Genomic DNA, 10,081 nt, shown 5'->3' with positions numbered 1-10,081 from the left:
CTTCAATTAAATGCAATTTTCTATTTATGAGTAAAATAAGGTGTATGATGAAAATAACTTCATAAGTTAGACAGTCATTCCTCAAATGTGAATTTTGAAATTGTTGTGTGCATTAAAACAGAAGTTGCTACATAAGGACTATATTAGAACCTTTCATTTATGTTTGAGAAAAAAAAAAAACAAAAAAAAAACATGGTAGTCGACGGGAAACCATTTATAACAAAATACATGTACTTTTTATTTTAATTGCCCATGTAATTAAGTAATTAATTGTAATTATTACTTTTATAACATTGATATTATCTACTGTACACAGATATATGTAATAAGATTCGTGCACAAACTGCATAAAGTAATACCATAAAGTTTTGAGACACTATTTGCTACTGATGAATCAGCCACCATAACATGGCAAATGAGGGTGTGCTTTTTTATTGGATGATTTGGCAACACTACAATATCTATGATAAAATATGATGTAGGTTACAACAAGAAAAGCAATAGACAAAGAGTTGTAAAGAATAAAAGTTCAAAAGGTCTTAATTTGGTCTGTTTTCTTCATGGTGTAGTCTCATTGTTGAACCTTTCTAGAAAAATTTGAGATACCTAAGATTCATAGACTAAAGTTGTGTGATTTGGTGTCATTGCTTCTGGAGATATTGATTCCAGGGCTGCTTGGTCTGGAGTTGTGTGCTCTGCTGATGTCTGCTCTGAAGTAGATTGCTCCAGAATTGTGTTTACTGTGTTTGTTAGTTCTTGAGTTGCTTGTTCTCAAGAAGCTTGTTCTGGAGTAGAATTCTATGGGGTTGATTGTTCTAGAGTTGCTTTCTCAGGAGTGGTTTCATCTGGAATCAATTCCTCTGCAGTTGATTGTTCTGGAATCACATGATTAAAGCTTGTATACTTGTATATCACAGTAGTTTGTTCTGGAGCTAATTGTGCTGAAGTAATCTGGTTTGGAGTTGTTTGCTTTTTCTAGATTTGTTTGTTCTTCAGCCAGAGTTGTTTCTGCAGAAGTCTCTTGCTCTGGAAACTCTTGTGCAGGAGTCTCTTGCTCTCCTGCTATTTTTGTGAATATGCCCTTGTACGTCAGTCTGTCCTCCTCATTTTTTTAACGCCATACACATTTTGAGAACTGCTAGCTCCTTGATTGTCTTTTTCATGCCTGGGTCCATGATCAGCACTCTTGCGAAATCAGCTCTTGTTTCTGCTTCATCCCACACTTCCATATGTGCTTTGCCACGCAGATAGAAGGTTTTCATCATCCCTACAAAACACAGTGAATCCTTTCAGCTGGCGTATTTGATATGGAGCACATTATCTTCTCAATACACAAGTTTTGGTAGGAAAACTGCCAATGTACAGTATATGGTCATATAAGTACAGTACAGTATCTGTCATTGAATGAACTCTGTCTCTTACATTTAGCACCTTAATTTCTAATCCGTGCATTCCAGTACTTTACTGTTGTACAGTAGCATTACACCATTAAAGGATAGTTCATCCAAAAATAAAAATTCTGTCATCATTTACTCACCCTCATGCCATCCCAGATGTGTTTTTCTTTAGCAGAACAGAAACGAAGATTTTTAGAAGAATACTATATCTCAGCTCTTTAGGTCCATACAATACAAGTGGATGGTGATCAGCACTTTAAAGCTCCAAAAAGTACAGACAATCGTAGTAAAAGTAATCCATTCGACTCCAGTGGTTCAATTAATGCTTTCATTTGAACATGCCAGCGCGCTTACATCATGCAAGAGGAAGTATGAACTGATTCCCCTCATGGACGCACATAGGAGAGCGATAGGAAGTAAACAATTATAGTGAAAAGGACTTAAATATTGATCTGTTTCTCCCCCAAAGCAATCATATCACTTTAGAATACATTAATTTAACCACTGGAATCGTATGGATTACTTTTACTATTATTGTCTGTACTTTCGTTTACCATCCACTTGCATTGTATGGACCTACAGAGCTGAGATATTCTTCTAAAAATGTTCCTTTGTGTTCTGCTGAAGAAAGAAAGTCATACACATCTGGGATGACATGAGGGTGAGAAAATAGTGAGAAAATAATGAAAGAATTTTCATTTTGGGGTGAACTAACCCTTTAAAGTCGCCATGAAATCAAAATTGATAATTCTTATTTTCTTATTGGATGTTGCTGTTTTTATTATAAATGATTTATCCGTGCACGTTTCAAAATAAATAAAAATGGGTTGCCCTCTTAATCTTTAATCAAAAACAATAACTTGCCTCCCCACTCGCAACAACTTCTCTTCTCTGCTGACATATGTACTGGCGTGAGGGCTGGGCAATAAGGTTGACCAATAGCCAGACAAGTTTCAAACCCTCCCCTCCAGCCACCTGTCATTCACATGAAACGATCGTAGCAATTAGCAATCAAAGACATGGTGATAAGGTGTATTTTAAGTTGCTCCCCTCCCCAAACCCTCTTCCCTATCAATAAAACTACTCTGGTTGCGGGCCTGCTAGCTTGAATTTTTACACCTCGAAGGAGGAGGGATATAGAAGAATTTGTGTTTGTGTGCAAGGCATTTTACCCAAGAATGCTTCAGGAATTTTAGACAATATGAAATGGGGTTTGCCAAAATTGACTTACCGTTGTCACCTTTCAGCTATCTGAAGCTCTTACAGTGGAGGGTAATTGCCTTTGAAGGGAATACAGCATAGGGATGGATGATAACTCTCCTGAATCGGACGCGTCAACGCAGGAGCTGGACGCGAGGACAAGTGGCTGGAGATTTATTGAGATTTCTTTTCTTGAGTGTAAGTTTTCTTTATTCATTACGTTTGGTGTATTGTGATTCAAATGGATATATTATCTTTTATTGGCTCATTCATCTGTATTGGCACAACGGCTCCTGCCTCATCGTAAGCAAAGATCACGATGTGCTCTGTGCTTTTGTGGGCTGGTTATGTAGTAATGTTGACTGTTAGATGATCATTCGGTTCTAAAAACTTTGGAAAGGCTGGCCGTTATTGGGATCGCTTCTCAAGTTTCCCCGGTATGTGGCTCTGGCATGTGCAACACGGTGGGAAAGGAGACTATGTGTGAGTGTGAATGTGTGGCTGTAAGCTAAATCCTTCGATATTCATTCAATATGTCCCACCCCACTTCCTGTTTCAGTCGGAAATACGTCAAAACAGCAGATCGAACAGCACTTGTCAAGGCACTTCAGTGTGACTTTAATCTGATGTATTCATGTCATTTCAATATGTCTTGGTAGTTTAAAAATGTTGTACATAAGCAAGTTTATTCTGTATATGCACCAGGACGCTGGATGATGATGTCAAATGTGTGTTCAATGACCTCATAATACTCCTCCATGTGCAGCAGACACTGGCAGTAGTTTAAAGTGAGAGTGTTGGCCGCCATCTCCAATTTTAACCATGCCTTGTCCTGAGGAACAGACACATTTCACGATAAGAAAATGTGGCAGTATCATCATTCTATTCTTTTATGTATTCTTTAATGCCCAAAACAGTTGACCTTTCAGTCCTGCTTTAAAAATGTTAATGACCAATCCTATCTTAGCAACTGTTGTTTTCCACCATTTTATCAGAAAAGCTTTCGCTCTTTACTATTAAGTCTATGTAAGTCCTGTGTGTGAATGGGTTTAAACTGAATTTTACAGAAATTATTATGGTCAAACATTCTTGCCGAGGCACTTAATAATAACAGTAACATGAGGTATCCAGAGAGAATATACAAAGTATTTTTTCCCTTTTCCAAATCATTAAATAAATCATTAAAAATCATTAAAAAGAAAGTGCAGAACTCCATTCTTATTCGCACTCTCTACAGTTTTAATCACATTATTGTGTAATTCATTGAACAAGTTCTTTAAAGAAAAATGGCAGATGAAAATGCTTTGCAATGTCACATTTCATTCCAACCCACTTTACAAAAATATCCATTTAATTTTACCACTTTATGAGCACATTTTACTGAAGATTGTGCTGTTGATAGAAATCTCTTCTAACCGGTTCTGTAAAGCTTGTCTGAGTAATCAACAGTAACCGGGAGCGGAGCTTGGCGAAGGGTCAATTGAAATATTTTTTGGTAAATTGTTTCTTTTTTCTTTCTTTCTTTTTTTGTAATTTTTTTTGGTTATGTAGAAAATGATTAAAAACTAATTTCAGTGGTCTATTCTTACCTTTGACTGCACATTTTTGATACACACAATGGCCTCCTTATACTTCAGGCATCCTCGAAGAGGCCTTGTTTGAAGAGCTTGTTCCCTTGACCACGAAGCACAGGTATTGCCTTCAGTCTCTCATCATTCAAAGCCCATGACTCTCTGTCATACTCACTGGGCTGCTGTACATGAACCACACACAAACACACACACACATACAGCATCATACACAGAGGCCCAGTTATATGTGTCTCATCTTATTCATGACCTCAGAATTTAGTTTTTGTTTCAAGAAGTGCCATTGAATGCATATGATGGTGATGTCATAGGTTACAATTTGATTATTGTTTTAATATTTCCAAATTTCATATAGAGAATTAACTTTCAATTCATATCAGTTGTATGCTTTTGTAATAGTGTTCTTGTGAGAGTCTCTCAAAGAGTTGACTTGTAAAAGTATTGAAAATATGCCCATTGCTCAACCTAGTGGTCATTTTTGTGTAGTGTTGTAGTCTTGAAAATTGAAGCACCACAAGCACCTAGGATCTACCTAAGGCCATAAGATGCACAATATATTTAATATGATATAAAATCCAAATGAAAAGCAGATCAAAGGATGTTTTACTCAAACATTTACTCATTTTCCAAGTCTCTATGTGTCTCTAAGTATAAAAAGACTCATTCTGAATTCAGACCTTTTGAAGTTCTAGCACAAAGTAAAGAGGCTGTGGTTCTTTCTGAAGCTCGTCCAAATCGTGATACCCCAGGTTGTGGTCACATATTGGCCATGCCCCAGGTATGAAAATGCCAGTCCATTGGATCCTTCCCCTCTGCAATACGCCACAGACTCTTTGCCACTATAGGGTATAACCCAGTGTGCTGCTCGGCCACTGAGAAAAAAACAATGAAGAATCAGTGATTTTTCAGGGTAAAAACTACATGTATTGGAATAAGTGCAATGATTTCCACCAAACATGATATTAAAAGGGATGGCATAACTTGAATTGATTTCTAAAGCCTAAAAAGTGTGTTTGTGTGCCCGATGCAGGGCTGTTTCTGAGCATATGGGGGCCCTAAGCGAAATCCTACTTTGAGGCCCCGCAGTTAACTACACAAAACGCATTTTTTTTTTTTTTTTACATAAAATTAACAAAGCATAACATAAATTAACAATAAATAACTACACAAATTAACACCAAATGACTATAAATAAAAATAAATAACTATGTACAATGGGACACAACTGAAAAACTTTAGCTAACTAATTGTTGCAATTTAATGCATGACAATGAACAAACAAAAATCTAGCCAGGTAGCTGGCTTACATTCATTTCTTACCAGTGGTCTGGCTGCGTTTCTCATCTTCCTTTTACTTTTTTTTCCTGCTGCCAACTTGTATGTGCGCGTGTCTGTCACATATAGCTACAAATCTCTCCTTCCAGTCACATTCTCCCTTCTCTCTTGGGCCACAACGGGCCCACTATAGCTGTCTAATTGAGCTATAACAGCTGCCTGAGTCTTATTGGCAGCTTTAAGTATATTTAAAAAACCCACCTTGCTTTGCGGGGCCCCCTGGTGGCTCGGGGGCCCTAAGCGGCCGCTTATAAATCTGATAGCTTGAAATGGCCTTGGCCTGATGTATCCATAAATGTGTTTGTATTAAAAATTATGTCGTTCATAATGCTACATACAGGCATTATGCTGTACGCTATTTCAGGTGGTGCAACTGGGATGGCAGCAGTAAATAATGATGATTATGCCATGTGAAATAGACTCAATCCTACTTTGTAAGGACTTAAGCTTTCCGCCAGGTGAATGTATGACAGACTCCAGTCTTGAACCCACTGTGGTATTCCAGAGCTTATTTGAGTCTATAGCTACCCATAAAGGTCACTGACTGAAATGTCAGCCACCGGGTGTCCTCTGAAAGCATGGATTATCTGTTTAATTTAACATTAATTACATAAATACTGCTGATATGAGTGTGATGAGTTTCATGGGCCCTGCATAAGCACAAATAACACAAGAATGCTCATTTGCTTGAGTGTGATGCTGGGTTTAGTTAGACTGTGTGTCATTGTTTATTGCTTGGTAGCTAATGCTTAACATATTTTCCAAAAATAAATAGTCAGATAAAAATAAAGCCTCACTTCTACTGTCCATCATACTGTCAAGCAATTTCATTGAAAAGGTTCCAATTTTAACTCCATAGCAAATTTTTATTTGAGGTATACTACATGTGTTAATTATATGAGCAGCACAACCCCACATTGTTTGTTTCCCCGAGGCACTACTGACCAGGGCCACGTGAAGGATCACAATACTTACGATGACATCACACCAGAACTCAGCCACCTCCCCTATGCGCATGGACGTGAACAGAGTCTCCCAGACATCCAGTTTAAACATGTTCCCGATCACCATTTCCATGGGCGTACCAGCCTTCTTACTGTCGTCTATGACGGTGCGCTCATCATGGCAAAGTTATGTGCGGAAATGGAAGGTCACCTGTAAAGAATACAAGGAAAGGTAAAAGAGAGGTGTTAGAAGGGTTTCAGAATAAAGAAAAAGACTTAAAACTGTTTATTAGAGACAGACCGATATTTACACTTTTATACTTAATCAGTTCTTTAATATTGGGTCTTCTGATAAATGACACGATTCTGCATATTGGTTATTGGTAGAGGTCAACAGATATCACATTTTGCAGATACCTATGTCTATGGGGATGAAAAAAGTTGAAAACCAATTAATCGGCCGATCATTTTTAAAATCAATTAATTTAATTTATTGGCACTGATTAATCTGCAAAACCAATATATCAGTCAACCTCTAGTTATCGGACACTTAAAAATTATCAGTACTGTATCACTCATATACAGTAAAATGACATTGGTCGATCTACTGTTTATAATCATATTTTAATATATTTGCTTTTTTTCCCACAAAAACCTGAAGCCACTGCCAAAACATGTCTAAAAAGCCTTTATAGTTTCTCCTCATGTCATGTTTTATGTGTAGGGTTGAAGCCAGACATTCTTTACAGCTGCCGTGATACATTTTCTCTGAAGTTTACGAACCAAAAAACACTATTGTGTCTGCACTGCAGTAGACCTTATGACGACCTCATAAAGAAGACAACATATTATGTGTTTAATGAAAAAAGATGTTATCCTAAGATTTGATAAGTAAAACAACGCAATGTCTCACATCATTGAACAGTTTCTAACAGTCTTTAAAAATGACAGATACGTAAGCTACGCAATGAAGATTTGCGTTGAACAACTCTTCTGATACACAAACAGGACATTGGGCTTTATTGAAATTGTTCAATATGACTGTGAATGGCTGTACCTTAGTTCCCTTGACAAATTTGGGCATCTCATTGGTCCCTCCATATAAGATGGTCTTCTTGACCCCTTCAGCACCTAGCATCATGCTGTCCTCCATGATGTCAAGTATATGTTATATGTGTAGGAAGTGTAAGTGTGTTTGGATGCACAGTGGGTGATTGAAGAAAAGGTGTAAAGACTGTCTGGATTAAGAAGGTTGGGATAACAGGATTAGGCTCGGCAGCTCCTCCTTGTCCAGCTGGTGAGTTGTGACCCAAAAAATGGGTTGCAGACAGCAGAAAACAATGCTTAATGCAAATAATGAAATGCAACAAACCATATAATCGTACATAGCTACGATAGCAAAATAAATAAGCTTTTCAACTTTTAAAAGAGTGGAGAAATGCATCCCATATCTTTTTTGTTTGTCCAATCAAATGTATTTTAGTGCACATTCATCTGTAATTTGGTAGAAGTTAGGCAATTAGGCAGATACCAACATAGACATAATACATCCCCTCATCTTTGAAAATGAACAAAACTACTCTTGTAAAAAAAAAAAAAAAAAAAAAGAATATATATATATATCTCAATGTATTTATTTTTTTATGTATATATTTAAGTTTTTATGGACATTTTTGTTTACTTTTGTATGATAAACAATACTGGTACTGTAAATTTTTGGGTTCTAAAGCAAAGCTAGGTGAGAATCACTGGTCTAGATCCTTCTGGAAGGCATTGATTAGCCAGGCTTGCTTGCCTGCTATTGTTGCTGCCTTCTGTTATCTTTCTTACGAACCAACATGGTGGTCCTCAGGCAAGCTGAGAAAGAGATGTAGTGTAAAGCTGCTATGGACTCAGTGACCCCATCATACACATGTGGTAGACAGCTGAATCTCAAGGGGTGTGTTGATGCACTGCCGGTGCCTGAACCCATGCAGAGTAAAAAGCTTGGAACATCTGCTTTATGGCTTTGTCAGATTGTACTGGATTACAAAAGAGAGCCACTCAATTAAATGCAATTATTGTTTTTACAAGCCATGTCTGCACATTGTGTACTGGCCAATCACATATGTGAACCAATCATACTCTGCTATATTAATAAGATAACACATTTTCTCTTATGAGAAATATTGGCCACAGCTGTCTGGTAAAGGATGTCTCCATGCCTTGTTTTAGAGGGCATCCTGCATTTCCTGCGTCCATAACAGAGTGTACTTAAGTCTGAATTCCTGAAATGTGTTCAATGATGTTGCAATGCACAAAATTTTACAAAGAGAAGTTGGACGAAGCGAACTAAATCTATTTGAGGGCGTCTAGCGCCCTCTGTTGGCCACAATGTGCACTTTGAGATCTTTATCTGGCTAATTGCTTCATATGGCACTGGTTTGTACAAATCTTGCCCTATATCAAAATGAAAAAGGGTTAAGTACACTGCAAATCGTTATATTTTATATGCTATGTACCTTTAGTTCAATAAGCTCTATAGTTGGTCCCAGTGATAAAGTAGCTTAAAGGGATAGTTCACCCAAAAATGAAAATTCTCTCATGATTTACTCACCCTGGCATCCCAGATGTGTATGACTTTCTTTCGTCTGCAGAACACAAATGAAGACTTTTAGAAGAATATCTCAGCTCTGTAGTTCCTCACAATGGAAGTGAATGGGAGCCAAAATTTTGAAACTCCAAACTCCACATCAAGGGAGCATAAAAGTAATCCATATGACTCCAGTGGTCAAATCCAAGTCTTCAGACATGATATGATAGGTGTGGGTGAGAAACAGATCAATATTTAAGTAATTTGTATCATAAATTCTCCTCTCTGCCCAGTAGGGGCAATATGCATAAAGACTGTGAATCACCAAAAACAGAAGAAGAATGAGAAAGAAACTGAAATGGGGATTGACTAACCAGGGAGGAGAATTTATAGTAAAAAAAAAAAAAAAAATGGACTTAAATAGTGATCTGTTTCTCACCCACACCTATCATATCGCTTCAGAACATATTGATTTAACCACCGGAGTCATCTGGATTACTTTTATGTTGCCCATATGTGGATTTTGGAGCTTCTAAATTTTGCCACCCATTCACTTGCATTGTATGGACCTACAGAGCTGAGAAATTATTCTAAAAAACTTAATTTGAGTTCAGCAGATGAAAGACACATCTAGGATGGCATGAGGGTGAGTAAATAATGAGATAAGTTTTATTTTTGGGTAAACTAATCCTTTAAGTTATCAAAGTAATACTGAAAGTGTCCTCATCAAATGTTTTCATGGGCATCTAGAAATAATAAATTCATCTTGTACTAGACATGTCTGAGGTTCATTCTGAACACTTTTCACAGTCAAAGATGAAAGTTGTAATCTTTTACTCTCAAAAGACTTCCAAAAGCTGAATTATCAGCGTGTTGCCATGGGTACAGCACAGGCCTGAATCTTGCATAAAAGCATTATGGTGTTGTTTGTATTACTGAAAGAGATGTTATGCATGTTGAATTTCAATACAGCCCAGTTGGTTAAACAAAAAATGTAAAAGTTACATTAAATTTAGTTTAAAATTAAAATGAGCTCTAAATGAG

The 10,081-nt window shown here is 37.1% G+C and overlaps 1 pseudogene; it reads right to left on the bottom strand.

Annotated features, from left to right (window-relative positions):
• Positions 1-798: 798 nt before the first annotated feature.
• Positions 799-7,624, bottom strand: LOC127429670 (aryl-hydrocarbon-interacting protein-like 1; annotated as a pseudogene).
• Positions 7,625-10,081: the final 2,457 nt, after the last annotated feature.

The sequence above is a fragment of the Myxocyprinus asiaticus genome, chromosome 39, assembly GCF_019703515.2.
Source record: "Myxocyprinus asiaticus isolate MX2 ecotype Aquarium Trade chromosome 39, UBuf_Myxa_2, whole genome shotgun sequence".
Lineage (NCBI taxonomy): Eukaryota > Metazoa > Chordata > Actinopteri > Cypriniformes > Catostomidae > Myxocyprinus > Myxocyprinus asiaticus.
The sequence above is the reverse complement of the archived record's forward strand: the minus strand, read 5'-3'. Positions and strand labels throughout refer to the sequence as shown.